The 20,923-nt window shown below is 36.4% G+C and overlaps 1 protein-coding gene across 3 annotated transcripts in view; it reads left to right on the forward strand.

Moving 5' to 3' along the window:
• Positions 1-4,665: 4,665 nt before the first annotated feature.
• Positions 4,666-20,923, forward strand: part of SYT1 (synaptotagmin 1) — a 551,120-nt gene continuing 534,862 nt past the window's right edge. For all 3 annotated transcript variants that reach the window (XR_008793241.1, XM_056119884.1, XM_056119896.1), the window contains exon 1: positions 4,666-4,722. The gene's annotated coding sequence lies outside the window, so the exon portion shown is untranslated. The remainder of the gene's footprint in view (positions 4,723-20,923) is intronic.

Consider the following 20,923-nt stretch of genomic DNA (forward strand, 5'->3'; position numbering starts at 1 on the left):
TAAATGTAAGCCCAAAACACCTAGAGAAAAAGAATGAACAGGAATTGGGGTTGGAGAAATAGTACAGCATGTAGAGAGCTTGCCTGTACACAACTTACTTCAGTTTGGCCTCCAGCAGAGCATAAGATCTCCAGAGCCCACCAGGAGTGACCCTTGAGCTCAGGGTCAGTAGTAGGCCCTAAGCATAGCGAACTGTGGCCTTGAAAAGAAAAACCCACAGGAACAAAAGTTAGCATGGATTTTGGTCAGTCACGGTCACGGTACTCCCATTGTTCATCGATTTGCTTGAGCAGGCCCAGTAACGTCTCCTTCATGAGACTTCTTGTTACTGTGTTTGGCATATTGAATAAGTCACGGGGAGCTTGCCAGGCTCTGCCGTGAGGGCGAGATACTCTCGGTAGCTTGCTGGGCTATCCGAGAGGGGAGGAGGAATCGAACGCAGGTCGGCCATGTTGGCTGCATGCAAGGCAAACACCTGACCCGCTGTGCTATCGCTCCAGCCCATGGATTTTGGTAGTATTTTTTAAACTTTACTTAAATATTGTGATTTATAAAGTTGTCCATCGTACAGTTGTTTTAGGCAATCAATATTTCATTCCCAATCCCACCACCAGCGTGACCTTCCCTCCACCAATGCCCCAACTTTCCCCACAAAGCTCCCAAGTATGCCCTTTTAGCAGGCACAAAAGAATTTATTGTATATTGCTTGTTGCAACAAATTGGATGATAAGATTATGAAAATAGACTTCAGTAAGAGAAATTTTGTGAAAATTGTTATATCTCACAATTGTGTTATTAAACTCATTAAGGATATACTGAGAAGTTTGTTGCCAGTTGAGACTTCTGTGTTATTGTTTTCCTTTATGGAGCTTAGTTGGCTTCCATAATACTTTTCCATCTAATGTGTTGTGCTCCCAGAGTACTGTCAGTATTATGGAATTTGAAGGTGTCACAGCCCCACATGTGCTGTTATACGTTCCATGATCTTTGGAATGAGGGTGATTCCATACCGCCACCCTCCTGAAGGGGCCCAAGAGTTTTCATCCGAAGGGTCCAGTCTATCTGTGAGTTTCATCAACTGGACTTTGTGTCTCTTCTCTGATTAGTAGTGAAGCTGTGAAGTTGGGTCATATACATGGTGGTAGCTGTGGATCTTGGTAGTAATTTTTAGATATGATGCTGAAACCACACACACACAAATCTAAAGTGGAATGACATAACATCAAAAAGATTCTAAAGAGAAAAGAAAAGCAAAAAAGTGAAAATGAAACTTACATAATGGAATAATTATTTGTAATCCATATATCAAATATGGGCATAATATTTTAATAGAATTTATACAGCTCAATTGCAATAAATATACCCCAAATAAAAATGGGCAAAATATTTCTGTGGACTAAATAGCTAAAGCAATTCTTGGGAAAAAGAAAATGGGAGGAATCAACCTCCCTAACTTCAAGCTCTACTACAAAGCAGTAATAATTAAAACAGCATGGTACTGGAACAAAGACAGACCCGTAGACCAGTTGAACAGAGTTGAATATACTGACATCTCCCCCCAAGCATATGATCATCTAATCTTCGATACAAGGGCAAGAAAAGTGTAGTGGAGCAAGGAAAGCCTCTTTAACAAATTGTGCTGGCAAAACTGGACGGCTTCATGCAAAAAAATGGGCTCAGATCTCTGCCTAACACCAGTACAAAAGTAAGATCAAAATGGATTAAAGACCTCAACATTAGACCAGAATCCATAAGGTATATTGAAGAAAACGTTGGCAAAACCCTCCATGACATTGAAGCTAATGGGATCTTCAAAGATGTTACGTCACTGGCCGAGCAAGTGAAAACAGATATAGACAAATGGAACTATCTTAAACTAAGAAGCTTCTGCACCTCAAAAGAAACAGTGACCAAAATACAAAGACAGACTACAGAATGGGAAAGGATATTTGCCGAATACACATCTGACAAGGGGTTGATATCAAGCATATACAAAGTACTGGTTGAACTCCACAAGAAGAAAACACCCAACCCGATCAAAAAATGGGGTGAGGAAATGAATAGAAACTTGCAAAGAAAAAATCCAGATGATTAAAAGGCACATGAGAAAATGCTCGACATCATTAATCATCAGGGAGATGCAGATCAAAACAACAATGATATATTATTTCACACCACAGAGACTAGCCCACATCCAAAAGAACAAAAGCAACCAGTGCTGGCACAGATGTAGTGAGAAAGGGATTCTCCTTCACTGTTGGTGGGAATGCCGACTGGTCCAACCCTTTTGGAAAACAGTATGAACGTTTCTCAAAAAATTAGAAATTGAGCTCCCATTTGACCCAGCAATACCACTCCTGGGAATATATCCCAGAGAGGCAAAAATGTATAGTCGAAGTGACATCTGCACCTGTTTGTTCATTGCAGCACTCTTTACAATAGCCAGAATCTGGAAAAAACCTGAGTGCCCGAGAACAGATGACTGGTTAAAGAAACTTTGGTACTTTTACACAATGGAGTACTATGTAGCTGTTAAAAAAGATGAAGTCATGAAATTTACATACAGGTGGTACTACATGAAAAGTATCATGTTAAGTGAAATGAGTCAGAAAGAGCAGGATAGACACAGATTGCATTCATCTGGGGAACATAAAGTAATATAATGGGAGACTAACACCCAGGAGTGACAAAGATTAGCACCAGGAATTTTGCTCCATGACTTGGAGGCCAGCCACATGTGCTAGGGGAAAAGGAAGCTCAGATAGAGAAGGGAGCACCAAATAAAGGGTGTTTGGAGGATCCTTCCAGGATGGGAGAAGCATGCTGAAAGTAGACTATAGACCAAACATGATTGCCACTCAGTGCCTCTCTTGCAAACCACAGAATCCAAAAGGAGAGAGAGAGAACAAAAGGGAATGCCCTGCCACAGAGGCAGGGTGTGATGGGGGGTGATGAGGGGTGGGAGGGATGCTGGGACCGGTGGTGGTGGAGGATGGGCGCTGGTGGAGGGATGGGTACTTGATCATTGTATAACTGAAACCCAAGCACAAAAATTTGTAAGTCTAAATAAATAAATAAATAAAACAATAACAAGAAAAAATTTTCTAAAAAAATATTTCTGTGGACATTTCTGCAAAGAAGTTTTCTGCATTCATAGCAATATTATTTACAGTTGCTAAAATGTAAAAATAGTTCATGCTCATCAATAGATGCATAGATAAATTTGTTAGAAACATACAACAGTCCCCAATCAAATTTTATTTGGTCAATATAATTGAGAAAATCCTACTTCTTGAGACACTATGGGTCCAACTGACAATATAATGCCTAAGAAGGACAAATGCTAAATGGTCTTGCTTGTATGTGGGACTTAAAATATCAAAACCATGAGGCTCGGCTGGAGCTATAGTTGGCAGGGTGATTATTTTGCATGCAGCCAATCCAGGTTCAATCCCTGGCATGACATATGGTTCCATAATCACCACCTGGAGTAATTTCTCAGTGTAGAGCCAGGAGTAACCCCTGAGAATCGCTGGATGTGCCCCCAAGCTGCCAAAATATGACATTGTTGACAATAAAAGAAGAATTGTTAGAAGATGGTCAAATGTTACAAACTTTCAATTAAAAGTGAAATATGTACTGGAATGTTATGTTTTTAAAAATGTAAATGCTGATTTCTCATCACTAATACAGATTTATTATTGTTATTATTATAAGTATTATTATTTTCTTTACTTTTACCATTTCCTTCTTTTTTCTTTAAAAGTGAATATTAGCTTAGCCTATAGTGATAATCATTCTATAGTATCTGTATATACATGGATCAAACCATCTTGCTATAATTTCTTAAAATTATATAGTGATATATTTCAGTTATCTCTCAATAATAATTTGGGGCAAGGAAATATATATATATGTTTGATTATTATAATCACACTGGTTTTCAATATAGCATTAATAATTTCATTATTTATATGAATATAATAATGTAGTATTATGTATTAATGTATTATTAATTGGTATTATTTAAGTTTTTAGGGCTGGAGCAATAGCACAGTGGGTTGGTTGTTTGCTTTGCACGAGGCTGACCTGGGTTTGATTCCTCCACCCCTCTCTGAGATCCCGGCAAGCTACCGAGAGTATCTCGCCCACATGGCAAAGCCTGGCAAGCTCCCCATGGCATATCCAATGTGCCAAAAACAGTACCAACGAGTCTCAAAATGGAGACATTACTAGTCTCCGCTTGAGCAAATCAATGAATAGGAGGACAGTGACAGGACAGTGCTATTTGAGTTTTCGAATGTAAAAATTGCATCATGGGAAGCAATAAATTTTTACAAAATCAACATGTACACTATTGACAGAATCATTAGCCCTACACTCTTCAACCCAACTTTATTAACCCTATTTAATTAAGCATTTCATACTATATGCTATCTGCTGCTGTTGTTCAGGAGCTCTTTCACCATAGTCTTTACTGGTGCTGAGAGAACCCTGTGTGGTGCTGGGAATTTGAACTTAGATTAGCAGCATGTCAGGCAAGTGCCATACACCATTTACTATCTCATCTGTCCTAGAAAACTTAATAAAATCAATTTTATTTGTGACACTCTGAAGTAATTCTTTTAGCACACTAACCACTGTATATATTGTTTAACTTTTAGATAAAAAGCATCTGAAGAAAAAGGAAGAACAAGATTACCCCAGAATTGATAACAAACAGTAAGTAGTGGATACAATAATTGTTGAGAACTTCTATGAATCTACAAGGCCTTGAAAAAAAATGTTTATAATAACATTAAATTAGATCTAAGAAATTAACATTGCTGGGAAGTACAACCATCAAAAACTCAATTTTATTTTAATGGAATAAACTGACAATCATTTATCCTATAATCCTCATAGGTAAGAGGGTAAGTTAATTCTTGTGAGATATCTGTTTGTTGGAAAATATTTATGTGAGTCTTTCCCAAACAGCATTATACTTTAAATTCCAAAAAAAAAAAAAGTAACAAGGAAAACTTAATCAAAGTGTCTCACATTTCCTATAGGTAGTATAAAATTTATTTTGAATATGTCTTTCTAGGACATTGATGTGTTGGGTTTGCTTATTTGCTTATAGTCTTTAAATTAGGCTTCCCTTAATGACAACCATCTTCAGATATAAAACATAGAACTTTATCTTAGTACATCACTTTCCAGTCTTCTTACAGCTGTACTGACATGTATTCTCTAACACTGATAGCATCTTAAAATAATGACAGTTTTCTTAAACATGTTATTAAATAAAATTAGGTGCATTCCTGATACCATTATTTATGCCAGAATTGTCAATACAAGTGACATACCTTTACATCATAGATTAAAGTGATTATTTTTTTAAACTATAACTGACAACATGGATGAAAATGGAAAAACAGAAAGCAGACATCACTATGATGATATGTATTTATTAACTAATAATATGGTGGTTATTTTAAAGAACATGTTCAAATGCAGATCTTTAACATTAAAACAAATGTTAAATAGATTTAATAAAATGGTGGGGTGTTTATCTTAATATATACAATAGAAAACTTTTAATAGAGTTTATGTAAGCTTTAGATAAAAAAGGATAAATTTATATATAATTTTTCTGGATGCTTGAAAAGAATACTTCACTATCACTATCACTATTCTCCCGTTGTTCATCGATTTGCTCGAGCGGGCCCAGTACATTGTGAGATTTGTTACTGTGTTTGGCATATAGAATACGTCACGGGTAGCTTGCCAGGATAAAATTTTGAGTTTATAAATTTGAAATGATTAAATACAATTTATTATAAAGACGTAAATGTTATTTGCTTTCACTAAATTTAGTTCTGAAATAACAACTGGAACAGGGAGAAATAGATTTTTTTTGCTTATGTGTTCAGTATCATTCACGTACAATTTCACTTCTCACAAAATATCCCACCTCACATTATGTTGTGATTATAGATAATCATACTTAAAATTTTTAGTCAGGGTTGAAGAGACTGTACAGCAGGTAGGGCAGTTGCCTTATGCTTGGCCAACCCCAGTTCAGTCTCTGGCATCATGTTTGGTCCTTTGAGCACCTCCCTGAGCACAGACCATGACTGATCTGAACATCAGATGTGACCTAACCACCACCATAAACTTTTTAAATCAGTATTTTATACATTTAAAAATTCATAACTGTCAAAAATTATTTAAAAACTAGGTTTGAAATGTGTTCAATACTGTTCTGAGATAATAGAGCAGGTTGTAAACACAGTTACATAGTTCTAGTAAGTAAGAAAAATAATTTACAAATCACGTTTTACAGCACTTTAAAGTATAACTCCCAATAGGAATAATTTGCAAAGTAGGAAATGCACATTTGTTTTTTAATTGCGTTTTCCCTCCGTCTTACTTGCAGGCAAGTCACTACACAAAACAAATATTTCTTAGCACCTAGTAATTGTACTTATTTAAGAAGATTTATTTTTATTAATGTTTTATTTTTATATCTATGGTTATATGCCTAATTTAAATTATGTATATTTCTCACTGGAAAAATATTGACATCTTTAGTTTAAAGAAATTTTAAAATTATAGAAATTTGTTTGTTTTAAACTCTTAATATGAGTCAGTAAATTCCACCCTAAAGCCTCATAATTTTATAGTCATCTTTATATAATTTCCCTGTGAAAACTAGTGATAGTTGTTTTGCTTATTTGATTTATAGGTAATCTGTTTGTTCCATTACTCGGGTGTGGGTGGCTTCTTTAAGTTATTTGATTTGAATTATAAATTTTACAACTGTCCTGAAATAAGATCAATGTGGCACACTTTGAAAAGAACTTTTCCAAGAAAACGAGATCTGCTCATTTTGAATAGTAATAAAGAAAAATAATATGCTTTCAGGTAAAGTGCATGTATTCATGGTGCATTTTATTTTAGTGGTTGGGAAGATTTTCTTTTTGACTGTTGTCTTTTATTTAACAACTACATTCTTAATCACAAGCAAATTAGGAGTGTCAGTATATGAAGTAAAACATAAAAACATAATACTGTAGATTTTTTTCTTTAGAATGTGTGACTGTGTGATAAGCCCATGAATAATGTTTTTTTAAATAATTTATATTTAAATTAAACCTTCTAAATGAAATTTTTTAGCTTAGGAATGTCATTTAAGCCCTGAATAATTTTGCCTAGAAGACTGTGACTTTAGAACAATTTAACAATTGATTAAAATATTGCTAAAGATTTTCATATAATGCTTTACTTCTATTTTTCAAGGTTTTGTGCTTAAGAAACATAAGGATCTATGCCAGAGAGATAGTACAGCTAATATACTTGCCTTGCTGGCATCTGACCCAAGTTCAATTTCTGTCACACCAAATGGTCCACGGAGCTCACTGGGAATGATCCCTAAGCACCACTGCATATGGCACAAAAACAAAAACAAACAAATAAAAAAAACATAAATAATTAGTGAAAAATTGAAAAATGTATTTTAAAATAGTAGTTTTATCTCTTGCACTGAAAAGCTTAATAACATTTTCAAGTTCACTGGTAAACTATAGACTCTCAATATTTGTGATAGCAGTAAGAAAGAGGGTCATTTAAAAATATCAGTTGCTCACATCTTTCCGGAAATTACTTACATTATCTGAAATTTACTAAACATCTTTAAATACTACTGGGATTTGATATTATCACTTAGAGCAACATTATTAAAAACCTCACTTTCCTGGAATACCAAATAGAGCAAGAAATTTTCAGTAAAATACTGCCCTCATGTAGAATTTAACTAGGAAAGCAATTTTGTAACTCTAATTGTGACTCATTTAGAGAACAAATATTACTGCAAGTATTTGCAAGTAATATTTGAAACTTTCGAATAATATTTGAAACTTTACAAGTTTCATTTAATCAAAGGTTTTTATTAGAAATAATCTCCGTATGTATAATCAAAGTATATGTCTCTATATCAAAAAGTATAGATTTTCATTATGCGTTGTCTTTCATTCTGATTAGTTTAACTACCTGTATTCTGATTAACTTAATTGTCAAGACTGCTCAGATATAATTTTTTACAGATAATTAATATGAGGGTGGAAAATTTAATATAGGTAGCCTGATTGTATGCCAGCAGAGTTAACATTTGATCTCAGATCTTTCCAAACTATTGCTCTTAAGTAAACATGTTAAAACAGAAAAAAAAAGCATATACTATATATTCCAATCTAAATGTTGGCCTGGTAGGAAAAAATGGATGTAAAATATATATCACTTAAAAATGCCACAGCCAGGGCCGGAGTGATAGTACAATGGGTAGAGCCTTGCATGTGGCCGACCCATGTTCAATCCCCAGCATCCCATATGGTCCCCCAAGCACCTCCAGGAGTAATTCATGAGTGCAGAGCCAGGAGTAACCCCTGAGCATTGTTAGGTGTGATCCAAAAAGCAAAAAACAAAAAAATGCCACAGTGTCTGAAAAATATTTAATGTACACTAGATTTTACTTTACCATTCAGCAATAAGCATTAGTTCCCATCATGCATATTTGTACTTCAGAGTCTAAAATTAAACCATGGTAAAAATTTGTATTAAAGACAGCTTTCCTTAGATACAAAATATAAAACCAAAATTAAAATAAATGCTAGTTATTATTACATTATGTCATACAAAAGGAAAATATGTGTTTTTATTTTGTTTATAAGTACAATAAAACAAATGAGAAAGTATGGCCTTTAAAATAATCAGTTTGCACAGCTGTATGCTTTCAGAGTATACATTTTCAAACCTTATCAAAGTATATATTTCCACTTTAGAATTTTATTTTTGATGCGCAATCTGAATTTTCCCTTAAATTTCTGGTATAATTTTAGAATTTTACATATTTTTTTTATTCTTCATTCAATGGTTAATATTGTGTTCCTATCACATCCACTGTGCCAAATGTTGAAGTGAATATTGTTTGTCATATAGTAACTTGGATTTTCAGTATTTCACATATTAGAAAGTTCACTTCATGAAGCAAAATATGACTTCGATCAATTTCATTCTTCCTAAGATGTGTGTGCTAACCCTGCTAAGAACCGCTTTTTGGTTACTTCCTTTTTTTTTCGGGGGGAAGGGGAGTGCAGAGTGATAGTACAATGAGTAGTGCATTTCTCTGGCACGTGGCCAACCCAGGTTCAATTCCCTACATGGTTACCCAAGACCCCTAGGAGTTAATTATTAAGTGCAGAGTCAGGAATAACCTCTGAGCACTGCTAGGTATGCCTCCTCCCTGAAAATAATAATCACTTCCTTTTTATTGAATAAATGAAGGGAATTTTGACCATTTTTTCTTTATTTAGAAGTTTTGGTAAAATAAAATTTCCACAATTATTGTTGTTTATGATAAATTTAAAAATATAGATCATGATTTAAAAGAATTTCTAGATACTAAAATAGGAATCTTTTGTAATTTATTATAGCACAATTTTTGCAGTCTCTGAGTTCAAATTCTACTACCACTATTTAATATCTATGGGTCACAAGATAATTTAGTAAATATTTATATAATTGGGCTGGAGCGAGGCTGGAGCCAGAGCACAGTGGTCAGGTGTTTGCCTTGCGTGCAGCCAGTTCAGACAAGCCAGGTTTGATTCCTCCACCCCACTCGGAGTGCCCAGCAAGCTACCAAGAGTATCTCACCGGCACGGCAAACTACCCGTGACATATTCAATATGCCAAACACGGTAACAACAAGTCTCAAAAGATAGAGACTTTACTGGGCCTGCTCAAGCAAGTCGATGAACAATGGAAGGACAGTGTTTGTTTTATATACTTGGTTCACTAAGTAATTGTGGTAATCAAATGACTTACATTGCACTGTCTTTATTTGTATATTAGTATCTTGCTAGTATTAAAGTTACCTAGTATAATTGATAGGAATCAGTACATTATTTTCAGAATCTTTTTGACTTATAATTTAAAAGTTCTAATTTACATTAGTTTTGTCTTATCCTGAAAACACTATCTTCTTTCATAACTCTGAAACCTAATTGTATGTTTAATGAAAAGAATAAAGTAGGAAAGCTTTAAAACCAGCAGGTTACTTCTATTACATGTAAAGTCACAAGATAAAACAATCTTAAAATAAATGATTCAGCAATATGAATAGTAAATAATATTTGTATCTGTTCTAACCGTTTGATTTGTTTAGATTTTTTTCTCAAAGTCCTCAATTACAAAGATGAAAGCATTGATTCCTGGTTTAGTAGATTTCAATAATTTCAAGATGTGCATATTAATTTAATACAATACCGCCACAAATTGCTTAATCGTCATATTTATGTTGCTATTGATGCTATTGAGTACACCTGGTTTGCAAGATTAAAGGGGGATTTTTTAAAAAATTTTTATTAGTGAGACACCATGAGGTACAGTTGTACACTAACAAATTTTTGTGCTTGGGTTTCAATTATACAATGGCTAAGTACCCATCTCTCCACCAGTGCCCATTTTCTACCACCACGGATCCCAGTATCCCTCCCACCCCTCAACGCCCCAATTCCACCCTGCCTCTGTGGCAGAGCATTTCCTTTTGTGCTCTCTCTCCTTTTGGGTGTTGTGGTTTGCAAAAGAGGCATTGAGTGGAAATCATGTTTGGTCTATAGTCTACTTTCAGCATGCTTCTCCCATCCTGGGAGGGTCCTCCCAACACCCTTTATTTGGTGCTCCCTTCTCTATCTGAGCTCCCTTTTCCCCTAACATGTGTGGCTGGCCTCCAAGCCATGGAGCAAAATTCCTGGTACTAATCTCGGCCATTCTTGGGTGTTAGTCTCCTATTTTGTTACTTTATGTTCCCCAGATGAATGCAATCTCTCTATGTCTATCCCTCTCTTTCTGACTCATTTCGCTAAACATGATACTTTCCATGTGCCTCTTCCTTTTCGTCCCTCAAGCTGAGCTGGTCTTCTCCCCACCCAGGTCAGTTTATCCGTGTTTTTAAACTATGACACATAAATCTGCAAGGGGTAAGAAAAAAACAAGGAAGTGAGGAAGTAGAGAGACTGGTTTGAAATCTTAAAGAAAAGATGAAATTTGGCATGTGACACACCACCCAGCAAGATGTAGGCAAGGTTCCATGATCCCCCTCCTTGAAGCTATGTTATTCTCTTTCCCTGCCTTGTAAGTAAACTGTCTGAGGAAATGTGATAATGGATAGAGTAATATAAAGACTTTCTATCCTATTATTTTACACCATTTGGGACTACAAATGAGGTCATTTTCTCTAGAAAAAAAATAAAGTTACGTTGAACAGTTCTCCAAAAAATATAGCATACCAACTGTATTGTTACATGTACCATTTTAAACATAAGGGCAGTGTTATACCACTTCAAATAATTTTAAGTAAGAAATTTTTTCACTATAATTTTTAAAATTTTACTTTTTTAGAGGCTGGAGCACAGCGAGTAGGGCATTTGCTTTGCACCCGGCCAACCCAGGTTAAATTCCCAGCATCCCATATGGTCCCCTGAGCATTGCCAGGAGTGATTCCTTAGTGCAGAACCAGGAGTAACCCCTGAGCGTCACCGGGTGTGACCCAAAAGGCAAAAAGAAATTATTTTGTATTGAGTCACTGTGAGATACACAGTTGCAAAGCTGTTCATGGTCAGGTTTCAGTCATGCAATGTTCCAACATCCATCTATCCACCAATGTACATTTCCCAATTTCCCATCACCAATGACCCCAGTTTTCCTTACCACCCCCCAGCCTGCCTTTATACTTTATAGCAAGAGCAGTCTCTCTCTCTCTCTCTCTCTCTCTCTCTCTCTCTCTCTCTCTCTCTCTCTCTCTCTCTCTCTCTCTCTCTCTCCCTCCCTCCCTCCCTCTCTCTCTCCTTCTCTTTACTTTTCTCTTTTTCTCCCTCCCTCCTTCCCTTTCCCCCCCTTCAGATCATTATGACTTGCAATACAGATACTGAAAGGTTATTATGTTTGTTCCTTTACCTACTTTCAGCAAGAAGTTCTCATCCAGAGTGAATATTTACAACTATCATTGCCATAATGGTTTCTCTCTATCCCAACTGCCTTCTCTATCAACACCTGAGACAGGCTTCTAATAGTGGACCAATCCTCCTTACCCACATCTCTAATGTCTTTTATTAGTTCTATTAGTTTCATACTATATTTTTTTATGTCCCACAAATGGGTGCAATCAATATAGGTGTGTCCCTCTACTTCTGACTTGTTTCACTCAGCATGGTACTCTCCATGTCCATCCATTTACAAGTAGATTTCATGACTTCATTTTTCCTAACAGCTGTGTAGTATTCCATTATGTAGATGTACCATAGTTTCTTTATCCATTTCTCTATTCTTGGGCACTCTGATTGCTTTCAAGTTCTGGCTACTGTGAATAGTGCTGCAATGAACATATAAGTACAGATAACATTTCATCTATCTGAGGTATATTCCCAGAAGTGGTATTCCTGGGTCATGTGGAGGCTCAATTCATAGCTCTTTGAGGAATGTTCATATTGTTTTCCAAAAAAGCTGGACCAGTTGGCATTCCCACCAACAATGAAGGAGAGTCCCTTTATCTCCACATCTGCACCAACTCTAATTGTTTTTGTTCTTGGTGATATATGCCAGTCTCTGTGGTATGAGATGGCACTTTAAAAATTAAATTCAATGTGTGATGCCTAATATTAGTATGACAAATGACTCTTCTACAACAGAAATATTAGATCAAAAAGTTCTTGTCTTGTAGCTTTACCCCTTGATATAGATTGTTTATATTTGTCTTAATTTCAGATGCTGTTTTATTCAATTGGTTACATAATGTCTATTATGTTACTTATTTTTTAATGTTTAACTTGTTCTTTTATAAATATATAAAAATGAAGTGTGATACTCATAAAATATAAATATTAACATTATGGACACTGTTTACGTTAAATTTTGTTTTTTGCCTCTAAAGATACATCTATCCTAAGCTTAGTAATAATGATTCTTCAGGAAAATATAATTCATTGTTTTTTATGCAACCCAAGAATATTTTATCATTTTTCTCCTTAAAGTTTATTTTTTATGAAAACCACTGGAAATTTCTATTTCATATTCCACAATATTAAAAATCTGGCTCAGCATATGTTCCATTATACATTTCAGAAATGAATGCTCCTCGTTCTGATGGCTAATATATACAATTTAACCCTCTTGCTTTTATTTTCCAGTTTCAAAAGAATTCTGGCAAAACCCATGTTTATGAATTGGTACGAAATATTTCAAATTGCAGAAATAAAATTTCTAAACAAATGCTTAAAATATATTCATTTGCTAATGCTTATGACCCCCAAAGTGATATTATGTGAATTTTCAATATTCAAAATGTATAAGAAATTATTCACAGGAACAGTCTCGCAGATTGCTCAGTGTGTTTGCTAATCTATTTTATGTTTGCATTCAGCAGTGACATCTCTGTTGGTGTTATTTTTAATCAGCGTGTACGTTTGAATTAGGAAGCATTTTAACCTTGGATTTTCCTTAATTTTACAGTTTAGAAATATTGTTCTATAACTTTAGGAGAATAGTTGTATAATGTTTTCAAGTTCTGTCTTATTTTATGTGTCATGCTATTGATAATACCATAATATCTTAGATTATAGGAATCTTTATTTGAATTTTGCCTATTCATACGACTCTAGAAAGAAAAGAATTGTGTAATTATATTATCAATCCATCCATTGTCTTTACTCATGATACAGATAAAAATTTGTCAATATTTTACAAAAAGCAATGCTAAACTTCTCATGGAGTCAGCTAAATAATGAAAGAAAAATAAAACAGGCAACCCCCAACTTATGAAAGAATTCTATAATGAAATTCACTGTAAGATGTTTTCTTTTCATCTCGTAAAAATCTTATGAGGTAGGTATTTACTCAGTATTGGCATTTACTTAGAGTAGTTGCATAAACAAACCTCGGAAAACTTATAGCTCACTCTGATCCCTGGGTCTCAAGGATTTGGGAAAGAGAAGCAGATGGTGCAAGTATTTCTTCATTGTTTCTTGACCCTAAATCCATTTTGCCCCAAATTTGAAAGTAAAGCTGCCATTATACACGCTGCCTTCTTTCTGTCTAACTATAACTATTTTCATGATGCTATTCTGTTCTGATATTTTCAAGCTGCCTTTTCTTTGAAGCAGTTTTAATTTTAAATACCCTAACTCCACTTGTCTCTTGATCAAATGTGTCACTGAAACTAGTATAAGAGGACTTTTGAAGACAAAAATAAAAAGGACTTGGTCAAACTAATCATCCTTTGACTAGTACATTCTCTCTGTTTCACCCCTCCCTAACCCATATGCAATTCTTAACCCCAGTGAGTATATAGTGTAAGAGAATTTCTTCACTCTGGGGTTCTACAGCGATGGCTTGAGCAGTATGGATAGAGTTATCAAAAGGCTTAGCTCAGGTCTTGGCTGTGTCATACCACATGGCATTCTCTTAAGGTGATAAGTAACTTCTGAATCCAGGGTTTCTTTAAATAATACTCATAAATATACTCAATGGCTCTTATAATATTTGTTATGAAAACTATATCAATGATATCTAACAAGTTAGAAATTGTGTTGATTTTTCCTTAAATGTGTAACCTATTTAAAGTACATGATGAAATAGTCCTATACAAACTTTGATTTTTTTTATCACTATGTAAAGCTTTGAAAATTGATGGCATACCAGAGAAAGAGTTCAGGAAGTAAGGCCTTTTCCTTGCATGCTCTAGTTTGATGATCAGTACCACACATGGTCTCCTAAACACAGCCAGAAGTGATGCCTTAGAACAGATTGAGGAACAAACCCTAAAAACAGCAGAGCATGGCCCAAATCTCTACCCCCCCAAAGCAATGCTTTCATATTTGTAGTATTTTGTTTTTTATTTTATTTAGGGCCATATCCTATGGCGCTCAGGTTTTACTACTGGCTCTGTGCTTAAGGGTCACACCCGGTGATGCACAGGGGTGGAGCGATAGCACAGCGGGTAGGGCATTTGCCTTACAAGCGGCCAACATGGCCGACCCGAGTTCAATTCCTCCGTCCCTCTCGGAGAGCCCGGCAAGCTACCGAGAGTATCCGATATGCCAGACACAGTAACAACAAAGTCTCCAATGGAGACGTTACTGGGCCCGCTCGAGCAAATTGACGATCAACGGGAGGGCCTTTACTTTACTTTACTTTTACTGTGCTTAAGGATCACTCTCTGGGTGGGGCTTAAGTGTGCCAGGGATTCAACCTGGGTCAGTTGCATGCAAGGAAAATGCCCTAGCCACTCTGTATTATCACTACAGCTCTTCGTGATATTTGAAAATAATGATAACTAAAATCCTGGGAAATAGCTTAAAACACTGGAGTGCAATGCTTTGTGTGTACCAGACCCCAAATTCGAACCCCAATAACATATATCCCATGCTGTGCTTGGAGTATCTTTTTCATTAACAAAGAGCCTTAAAAAAACTAGAATCATTATACAATCCACAAATTTCACTCCTAAGTATTTATCTGAAGAATATGAAAATACAAATCAGAAATTACATTTATACCCTTGTGCTTATTTAACAGCACTTACTTAACTCAGACATGCAAACAAAAGGAAGGATCATTCATGAAAATTTGATAAAGAATTTGTGGTATATACTGAAGGAAATACTATGCAGCAATAAAAGATAAAATCATTCTCTATCTGAGCTGCCTTTTTCCCTAGCATGTGTGCTGGCCTCCAAGCCGTGGAGCAAAATTCCTGGTACTAATCTCGGCCATTCTTGGGTGTTAGTCTCCTATTTTATTACTTTATGTTCCTCAGATGAATGCAATCTTTCTATGTCTATCCCTCTCTTTCTGAGTCATTTCAATTAACATGATACTTTCCATGTAGTACCACTTGTATGTAAATTTCATGACTTCATCTTTTCTAACCACTACATAGTACTCCATTGTATAAATGTACCAGTTTCTTTAACCTCCCAGAATGGGAGAAGCATGCTTAAAGTAGACTATAGACCAAACATGATTGCCACTCAATGCCTCTTTTGCAAACCACAACACTCAAAAGGAGAGAGAGAACAAAAGGGAATGCCCTGCCACAGAGGCAGGGTGGAATTGGGGCGTTGAGGGGTGGGAGGGATACTGGGATTCGTGGTGGTGGGAAATGGGCACTAGTGTTTGATGGGTATTTGATCATTGTATAATTGAAACCCAAGCATAAAATTTGTAAGTCTACAACTGTACCTCATGGTGTCTCACTAATAAAAATTAAAAAAAAATAAAGAAAGAAAAAAAAAGATAAAATCATGCATTCTGCAACAAGGACAGAACATGAATAGATTATGCTAAGTGAAATATGTCAGAAAGTCAAAATGCCATTTTTTATACTAATGTATAATGTAAATATAGCAAACAACAAAAAAACAGAAAAATTACTCAGACTGAAAATACTAAGAAAATATCTCAGAAGGAAGGTTGAAAGTGTATAGGGGTCAATTTGATAGTGTGAATAGCACTGAAACTATCGTGATGGCTGTAATGAGTGAACATACATATCAAATTGTAAAGTTATATCCCTAAAACTTATATAGTATTGCCAACCAATGGCACAGAATAATAAAATTCTATTTTTAAAACACATCATGGGGCCAGTGAAAGAGTTCAGTGACTAGGGCACTGGCTTTATGTGTAACCAACCTGGATTCAATCCCCGGCAAAGCATGCACCCCAAACCTTGCAGGAGTGATTTCAGGACAAATTGCCACAAATAAGCCTGAAGCATAGATGGGTATGATCCAAAAGCAAACATGAAAAACACTTTTGCATAGTGGAGTGGAGAAATATCTCAGACTGATGTACTTCCTTTGCTTGTAGGTGGTCAAGGTATATAATACCTGTAACCACGTAATTCCCCAAGCAATACATAAACCACAGAATTGGAAGTAATTGGGCATCTCTAGGAGTGCAGCCTCTACCAAATATATATATATATACACACACATATATATGTATATATTACATATATGTATCTTTGACTTTATATATTTTATATATTTGGCACATTTTAATTGTGAGAACATAGGACTAACAAAAACATAGTACCTTAGACATTTTTCAATATAGTTTATTAGTATCAAATAAATTCATACTGCTGAGCAACTGACACCACTATTCATCTTCCTAAACTGAAAATCAAAAAGTTGAACAAAACCTCACTGCTCCTTCTCTCACCAATCCATGAAAGCCAATACTTTTTTTTCTGCCTTATCTGAATTTCACTGATCTGGCAGACAATTAAGTAAACTATGCAATTATTTGTCCTCTTCTGATTGATTTATTTCACTTAACATAAAAATTTGTAAGGTTCATTTATATTGTAACATGTCTGAATTTCTGTATATTTTAGACTGAATTATATTCCATGTGTATATATATACCACATTTTTGAAACTTTATTTGGTAATGTATCAAGTAGTTAAGTCTGAAATGGAGTTTTGTTGTAAATTCCCTAAATACACAAGCAAATACAGAAATGCAATTAATTTAAAATTTCTAGGGCATCTCTTTTTTATATGGTAAACTTTAAAAGCACATAAAACTGGCTATCTATATGCAATAAGCAAGTAACCACATTTTATCTGTATCTCTTCTTAGATGATATATTTTAAAACAAAATTTTCAGGAATATTTATTGAGACACTAAGATTTGCAGAGTTGGGGCTAGAGAGATAGCATAGCAAGAAGGGTGTTTGCCTTGCATGCAGCCAACCCAGGTTTGATTCCCAGCATCCTATATGGTCCTCTGAGCACCACCAGGAGTAACTCTTGAGTGCAGAGCCAGGAGTAATCCCTGTGCAGAGCCAGGTGTGACCCCAAAAAAGCCAAAAAAAAAAGCTTGTGCATCACCGAGCTAGACCCAAAAAGAAAAAAAAAAGATTTGCAGAGTTGTTCATAATTGAGTTGTTTCAGGCATACAATGTTCCAACACCAGTGCCACTTTCAATGCCCCCTTCCCTCCACCAATATCTCATTCCCTGCCACCCCAGCCTGCTCCCTTAGCAGGGATATGACAAATTTATTTCATATTACTTAATCCAGTAAAACTTAAAGAAATAGCAAATAGAATTATCAGAAAGTAAATCAATGAAATTCAATTTATAAAGATCAGTTGCTCTATGTTTTTAACCTTCCTTAATTTAATAGAGGACAACCATATGCACCATTAGTGATTGGAATACTCAATGCCAGATGATGCAAAGCTTCTCCTGTTCTTTTGTTTTATTTTTTCATTTAGGAGAACTGCTATTTATTCAGCCACTGATTAGCTGATTGAATTGGGCATGAACTCCACCTTACTTTTTTTTCCATAATTTTATTTCTTTATTTTTTTTCTTCTTATATTTATCTATTGAATAACTGTGGGAAAAGTTACAAAGCTTTCAGGTTTAAGTCTCAGTCATACAATGATCAAACACCTTTCCCTTCACCAGTAATCATTGTTCACCACCAAGAACCCCAATATACCCCCCTCCAACACCTCCCAATGCCTGTGTGGCAGATGATTTCTACTTAACTCTTCTCTACATTGATTACATTCATTATTTTGACAAAAGATGCACCACTATTGTTCAGAATTTCCCACCCCCCCCCAACAATCAGAATTGCTGAAAGGCATTGTGAGATATTTTGTTTTCTATAGTTGGTTATGAGAATCATATAATGACTTTAGATTTCTGCAAAGAGCCAGATAATTATAAGATTGGTTTCTGTCCATTTGGTGTTATAATTGTGACAGAGAGCCACTCATGGGGGGCAACTCATGACCTTGGTAGGGCATGAAGAATGAGCCGGTACCGCCCCCCTTCCCATGAGACTGCAGTTGCCCCATCACTGCCGGCTGATACCTGACTTTCCAATAAACTCTGAGGTGGCGGCTTCTTTGCTGCCGAAGGGGGGAAAAGGTGGAAGGGAGCAATTCCCTTTCCCTCCCAGGGAAGCATGGTGCCATAGTTTAATGCATGGTCCATTCACTTTTCTGCCGCAAGCTGCTGGGCTCTGGACTAAGTCCTTTTGCTTCTGGAGCCGTGGCCGTGCCAGAGAGCAGCTCGTGGGGGGCAACTAGTGACCTAAGTAGGGCGTGAAGGATGAGACAGTACTGCCCCCCTTCCCATGAGACTCTAGTTACCCCATCACTGCTGGCTCATACCTGGCTTTCCAATACGCTTTCTGAGGCAGTGGCCACCTTGCTGCTGAAGGGGCAAAAAGGTGGATGGGAGCAACACCCTTTCCCTCCCAGGGAGGCATGGCACCATAGTTTAACACATGGTCCAGTCACTTTTCTGCCACAAGCTGTCAGGCTCTGGACTAAGTCCTTTTGCCTCTGGCGCCATGGCTGTGCCAGAGAGCCGCTCATGGGGGACAACTTGTGACCTCGGTAGGGCATGAAGGATGAGCTAGTACCACCCCACTTCCCATGAGACTGCAGTTGCCCCATCACCACTGGCCATACCTGGCTTTCCAATAAGCTCTGAGGCGGTGGCCACCTTGTATGCAGTCCAGATGCATTTCTGCCAAAAACCGCTGGGATTCAAGATTTGTTTCTGAGTCTCTGGGTTCTTGGCCATTAAGCAGCTTGATCAGGAGCCAGAGAGGCCTGTTTGTAGGCAGTGACTCGGGGTCTCATTGGGATGGAGAGAAAAGGGCCGGTTCCACCCCCATCTGGTGAGGCCCCACATGTCTCGTCACTGCAGGCCCAAACCTGACTGTCCAGTGGCCTCTGGAGGATGGTGGTCACCAGGCCGCCAGGGGGAACAGGCCAAGGCATGAAATCTATTCCCACCTGGAGTGGCCCAGTGCCAGTAACCTACTGCAGGAACAGGATGCATTTCTACCAAAAGCCTTTGGGTTCTGAGATTCGTTTCTGAGTCTCTGGGATCATGGCCATTAAGCAGTTTGAGCAGGAACCAGAGAGGCCATGCCTCTAATTATATAGCTGGGCTGGAGGTGGTTTGTGGGTGTGTCTCCCACATACCTAACTTTTGGCCATTTACTTTCTTAAACTTTGCCCCAGGTTTTTGGGGTCTGGCCAAAGGCACAGCAGTAATTTATGGGTATCTGAAAGTCTGACGGTGCTATCAGGCTGCTGATGCACTCGCCTTACAGGTACAGATTGACCTGCTGGCAGCATCATACCCTTCTTCTTCTTTTCTTTTAAAGGAACTCTTTAATATTTCTTTCAAAACTGCTCTTATGGCTATGAATTCCCTAAACTGTTGCCAATCCACGAAGCTTTTTATAGTTCCTTCAAATCTGAATAAAAATATAGCTAGAGTATTCTTGATAAGCTTTGAGCATAGCTGAATGTGACCCCCCAAACATTTCTCTGAATTTTTGTACATATTTTTCCACATTCTTTTGCTTATAGATTCTCATTTGATAGATCTGCTGTACATTTTATGGGTTTTTGGTATTTTTATATAAGTTCCTTTTATAGCTTGCTGCTTTCAATATTTTATCTATATCTTTGTATTTTGTCATTTTGAAACCAATGGGGAAAATACAAAGAAGCCCACCAAAGAGCAAAAATTAGTATCACCAGAGACATAAAAACAGAAGTAAATCCTCAGACAAATGTCTTTATTGACACTAAGATAAGGATGTTCAATGAGTTAAAAAAAATATATATATAGCCCATGTAGTCAGCAAAGCATAAGAAAGTATGAGAGTCCAAATGATAAAACTACTGTAGTCAGAAATGACAGAAATGAAGAACATGGGAGATGATATATTTTTCAAAGGCAATTGAAGTTCTGAACTGCAAAATAACAGAAGCTGAGATAAAAGAGTGAGGACCTCCATGAAGGAGGAAACCCTTAAGAAATAGCACAAGGTG

The sequence above is a fragment of the Sorex fumeus genome, unplaced genomic scaffold, assembly GCF_029834395.1.
Source record: "Sorex fumeus unplaced genomic scaffold, SorFum_2.1 ptg000003l, whole genome shotgun sequence".
In the NCBI taxonomy this organism is placed as follows: Eukaryota; Metazoa; Chordata; class Mammalia; order Eulipotyphla; family Soricidae; genus Sorex; species Sorex fumeus.